Source organism: Pinus tabuliformis, chromosome 8, assembly GCF_031772625.1.
Source record: "Pinus tabuliformis cultivar Carrire ecotype Pingquan chromosome 8, CPIR1, whole genome shotgun sequence".
In the NCBI taxonomy this organism is placed as follows: domain Eukaryota; kingdom Viridiplantae; phylum Streptophyta; class Pinopsida; order Pinales; family Pinaceae; genus Pinus; species Pinus tabuliformis.
Window position 1 is genome coordinate 1,472,303,230 of NC_142294.1, and position 6,428 is coordinate 1,472,309,657.

Sequence of the window (6,428 nt, forward strand, 5' to 3'; positions counted from 1 at the left end):
GAAGTATACAACAGTACACAGGTGATTCAGGATAAAATAAAAAGAATTCATGACAGGAGAGTCAAAGTAGATGATTTTAAGGTGAATGACATTATTTTGAAATGGGATGCTAGAAATGAAGAGAAAGGGAAACATGGGAAATTTGACAGTTTTGTAGAAATTTTGAATAATATGACACATATTCAATGGATATTATCCTGATCATGTACTATTTGGAATACATACACAATACATAAGCTCCTCTACATTGATCATCAATTTACAGAAGCAGAAACATTCACAGGCGCACATAGAAGCATCAATCAAACTCATTAACACAGTATGTATCCCGGGGAAAGCGTCTCTCTAAAAGCCCCAACCATCTGTATATTATATTGATTGAATCATGTAACATTACAAAGTACAATGCTTATCACAAGCAATCCAGTACCAGCTCCACCTGTTACACACAATACAGCTCATATCTGATCTCCAAATCTATTCCACTGCTTGCCTACCTCCACTACTCAAAACCTGCTCAAGAATGAATGAGAATGGTTTACCAAACTCGTATTTAACCTCCAAATAATCACTCACACTGGGAAAGATGTGAGCAGAGGCTATAATAATTGGTATTGGCCAATTCATTGGCATACTCAATCCCTTTTATTGTGCAAATCATCATGCACAACTATAGTCACAACTGATAGCAATCTGATCCTCTAACACCTGTCCCTCCTGAACTGAACATGCACTGACATGCAACTGAGTTAACTGATGTATTCTATAGTTGCATTATGAGTTAATAATTAGTTTAACAACTCATCATTAGTCTATCTGTAGTTAGACTAATTACAACTAGTTTAACCAAGTCAAACCGAACACAACTCCATCAACTCTACAATCAACTCCACCAAACTCAACTGATTGAGTTCTAGCTGAAGTCATGCATGCAACAACTCAATTGACCCACAAAGAAAGCATACTTCCTTCTGACAGCTACATGTGCCACATCTGTAGCTCAAACTGAAGTGCTCCAAGAGAATAAGATCAAGTTTATAGTCCAAATATTATTATGAGACAATAATATTTGACTTTTCTATTTTTGATAGCCAATCTAAAAATAGACTTTGATCACTCCTGCTGTGATGACTCCTGCTGTGATCACTCCTACTATGATCACTCCTGCTGTGGTCACTCCTGCTGTGGTCACTCCTACTGTGATCATCCCTGCTGTGGTCACTCCTGCTGTGATCATCCCTGCTGGGATCCAAAAATAGAACTTGTGCCATAATTTGCCTATGGGCCCACTTAGTGAAGATGACTCCTTTCCATTAAGCTCCATCATCTTGTTTCATTCTCAACAAGAATTTATTTTTGCACACTTTTCAAGCACTCCCTCTCAACAAGAAAGGCTTCCTCTCAAACCCGATCCTGCAACTCTGGAATGTTCTCCATGCAACACATCTGGCTGGTCCACTTGCTCTGTCATCAAAGTCTCTGACTGCTATTGCCTCTGTCGACTGAAGACTCTGCATCTCTGTGCTCTTCAGTATCTGACTGCTCTAGCCTCAGTCACTTTGATCTCTGACTGCGTCCGTTCTGTTGCTGGTTCTATCTCCCAGCATTGCATCCGCACTGCACTTCCCAACTGACCTCCCTGTTGGGCTACAAACACCCTCTGATGCTGAAGCTCTACCTGCTGTTGACAAGTGCTCCCTCTCTGACATCTGCGCTACTACAACATCTCCATGAATCTCACACCATTTCACACCTCTTTGTGCCACCTAGCATTGTCAAAACACTTGTGCCTCTCGCATTGCTGCAGCCTGCTAGATATGCGTTGTCTTGGGATTCCCTGCACTGTTGCTCTCTCTGCCGCTCCATCCGCATCTGTCTCTACCTAATCAGTCAGTTCTTGCTACTCCACATCAGGGCTCCCGTAGCAAGGTCTCATCCAAGAGGTTGGGTACCTCAAGGATCCTGCCCCTCCTCCTTGGGACGATCACTCTATATCGCCCCACCTCCTACCTGGAGGTATGGCTGCATGTGATCCCTCAGCCCACCTGGCTTGAAGTTTCCCCCTACTGGAGGTCTCTGCATGAGTAGATGTCTCTACTCGATCTCCTCTCAGCTTCCCTTGTTGTGGCTCCTCCACAACCTCCTGAAGCTGCTACACCAATCGTGGCTCCTCCACAATCATCTGAGACTTCTTCTGGCTCTGCATGTTTAAAGGTAACATACCTTCCCTCTCAACCACCAAGTCTCCATCAATTGCCTCGCTTCTCAAGGCTTTGCATGCATCTTGAACCTCAAGAGCATACAGGTTCTTAACTCGTGAACCCTCCTCATGACAACGAAAGCATCGCACTTTCGATTTGTCAACCTTCTTCCCACCACTGGAAGAACTGGATTCGGAAAGAGAACCCTTCTCCTTCCCCTTCTTCACCTTACTCACTAAGGCACAGTTCTCCTCATCCTGCATGGATGAAGAACCGTCTCTGGTGCTCCATCTAATCTCCTCCTGCACAAGATCTGACTAAAGTCTCTCCCATCCAGGCAGTTTCTCCCTTCCATTCACCAAGTCCTGGTAGCTATGCCAACTCTTAGGAAGGTCAAGGAGTGCTAGACTCACCATCCTCATCCGACAGTCACCCCTACACTTCCCAGCTCATCCCAGCATTGGGTGAACTTTGTGAGATATTGGGGCATACTGTCTCCATTCTCACACTTAATGTTTATGAGTTTTATCTCTTGCTTTGGAATTAAATTTGAACTCCACTAGCTCAAAAACTCAACCACTTCCGATCTAGAATTCATGAGAACAAAGTATTTCTTGTATAGAGATTGATTGTCTGGGCAATCACTGAATATCTCACCTTCCAAAAGAATGATGAATCCAGAGGCTACCTGGACCGATTACAGACTCTGCCTGAAGAAATAAAATGTAAACACTTTCTGAATAATAGATCCGATGATCAATCCTCGCTTGATATCCTGTAAAAATCTCTTCTACAAATCAAGCAGCTCTAATACCATGTAGAAATTTTGAATAATATGACACATATTCAATGGATATTATCCTGATCATGTACTATTGCGGAATACATACACAATACATAAGCTCCTCTACGTTGATCATCAATTTACAGAAGAAAAACCATTCACAGGCGCACATAGAAGCATCAATCAAACTCATTAACACAGTATGTATCCCGGGGAAAGCATCTCTCTAAAAACCCCAACTATCTGTATATTATATTGATTGAATCATGTAACATTACAAAGTACAATGCTTATCAAAAGCAATCCAGTACCAGCTCCACCTATTACACACAATACAACTCAGATCTGATCTCCAAATCTATTCCACTACTTGCTTGCCTCCACTACTCAATACCTGCTCAAGAATGAATGAGAATGGTTTACCAAACTCGTATTTAACCTCCAAAGAATCACTCACACTGGGAAAGACGTGAGCAGAGGCTATAATACTTGGTATTGGCCAATTCATTGGCATACTCAATCCCTTTGATTGTGAAAATCATCATGCACAACTATAGTCACAACTGATAGCAATCTGATCCTCTAACACCTGTCCCTCCTAAACTGAACATGCACTGACATGCAACTGAGTTAACCGATTTATTCTATAGTTGCATTATGAGTTAATAATTAGTTTAACAACTCATCATTAGTCTATCTACAATTAGACTAATTACAACTAGTTTAACCAAGTCGAACTGAACACAACTCCATCAACTCTACAATCAACTCCACCAAACTCAACTGATTGAGTTCTAACTGAAGTCATGCATGCAACAACTCAACTAACCCACAAAGAAAGCATACTTCCTTATGACAGCTGCATGTGCCACATCTGTAGCTCAAATTGAAGTGCTCCAAGAGAATAAGATCAAGTTTATAGTCCAAATATATTATGAGACAATAATATTTGACTTTTCTATTTTTTACAGCTAGTCTAAAAATAGACTTTGATCACTCCTGCTGTGATCACTCTTGCTTTGGTCACTCCTGCTGTGGTCACTCCTGTTGTGATCATCCCTGCTGTGGTCACTCCTGCTGTGATCATCCCTGTTGGGATCCAAAAATATAACTTGCGCCATAATTTGCCTATGGGCCCACTTAGTGAAGGCGACTCCTTTCCACTAAGCTCCATCATCTTGTTGCATTCTCAACAATAATTTCTTGTTGCACACTTTTCAACAAGTTTATGGAAAATCCCTTACAGGATTGCAGTTGTATGTGGAACTCATGCACTTTTGCTTGAGGATCTGACTGGAGAAACACTATCAGTAGGACCTATTAATGGTAGGTTTCTTAAGAACTACTTCACTTAAGGTCATCTGGTAACAAACATGTGATTGTATATATCATTTTACTATTTCAAATATTGCAAGTGTGGGTGGTTTTCATCAAGAATTTAAGCCCGGAGTGAAGGCCCTAATTTTCGGATGAGTTGTTGCTATGTCCATGATTTTTTAGTTTATAGAGATTAGTCTTAGTTTTGATGGTGAAAATTATTGCCCAATTGAGAAGGCTACTTATCTATGGTGTTATTAACACCCAACAGGGAGGATGTCATCCCCTTTGGAGCCAATGTTAGGGTACTATAAATATAGGAGCCTTGTAATTTTAATAATTTTTCATCCCACTAGGATATTGTAAAAATTTATTGTTCATTTCAATTTGGTTTAGCTCAAAAGAAATTAAAAAGAAAATAAAAAGAAAAAGAAAGAAAAACATAAAAAATGAAAACACAAAATAAAATAAAAGGGGATAAAAAAATATACGTGTGAAATAAAATAATAAAAGAAATTAAAAAACAAAAAAAAAAAAATAAGACCTCTATATCGCGCTAGTCAAAATGTCACTTTCAAATTTATAATAAATTTTTCATTTTGTATGTAGTGTCCATAAAACTATAGGTTATATATTATATTTTCTGCATGATATGACATGATTGTTTGTTGTTTTGTGAATAAACATCATGCGCCAATGACGGTGGAGATCACTCCCCAGATCAATAGCGGGAGTATGATTTCAAACACTCCCCCCCCCCACACTATCAACGATTAACAGAGTGGGGGGTCCTGAAAATTTGTTTGTGTGCTTACCACCTGAAATGACATGTTGGCTCCTTAGCAGTTTCGGAGGGTCCTCTCCCAAAACATGTTATTGCTCCTACACCCCTAAAAACCACCATCTCTTTGTCATTTCCACCCGTCGCTTTTGCCTATCACCTATGCCCAACCACTCATGCCACCTATCCTCCCTTCCGCCTTCCATGTCACTCCATCCACCACATCCCTTTTCCATGTCACCCCTCCACCTCATTCGAACATTCAACGTTCAAATTTACCTGTCAAATGAACGTTATACATTTAATTCCTCCAGCTAAATTGACTAATTTCAAATTTATTGCCCCCACTCCTGAAATGGTAACTATTCTATCCCGATCCCCTGCCATTTCCATTATAAAATAACCTCAGGATCCTCCATTTGTTTCCCTCCATGTTCTTTTAGTTTGTGTAAGTCGTTATCGATCAAATCTAAAGTGATTAAGTGTTGTCTGTTAGAAATTTCTCAACCGAATTCAACCAATTAAGTATTATGGTAACCTGTTCCTTCTCATTTTTAATATAAAATGTCAATGTAGAGGGGTAAAGGAAAGATGATTGATGAAGACCCCATGATTCCCCCTATCCAAGACCTTGATAAAACTCCTGATCGACACCCAGTTCAATTTTTTTGAAACTGACTGTGAGTTCGAGCTATATCAACTACACAATAGGGAAAAAAAGAAATACCTTGACCACGGTGATTATTTGAGTATCTGGGAGTCCTTTCTCCCTAAATTCATTTTCCTTCAAACCCATTTCTTCCCTGAATTCTCCACCTAGTGTCACCTTAGTTACCTTCCTATTAAGAAAGTAGTGATTGCCCAAAATGCTGAAATTTTCTTTTCAATTTCTCCTGAGAGAATTTTCCAAGCCTTGCAAATAAATCCAAAATCCAATATGCATACATTTTACACTGAACCATTAATGGAGTTGTACAAAAATATTACATTTCCCTAGAGAGCCCATATCTTTGAATGGTTTCTCCCTGAAAATGCTAAATTACCTGAAACAAATGCCCCATACCCTATTTCCATTTTCCGAGATATGTCAAAATAGGTCATTTCCATGGTGACTCAATTACTTGGTTATTATACAGACTAGTGGGTTGATGAAGTAGTTTTAGGATTCTTGTCAATATTCTCAGTGGGACAAAAGCCTTCAGTTTTGTTTAATTACATCCAATTCTTGTATGATGTCATCCATGATTAGTTTATGAAACTCAATGGTGAAGGAGTGTTTAAATATTAGTCAGTGTTAGTGTATCTTACGTTATATTATCAATTAGATAGATTCAAATTTCAGTTG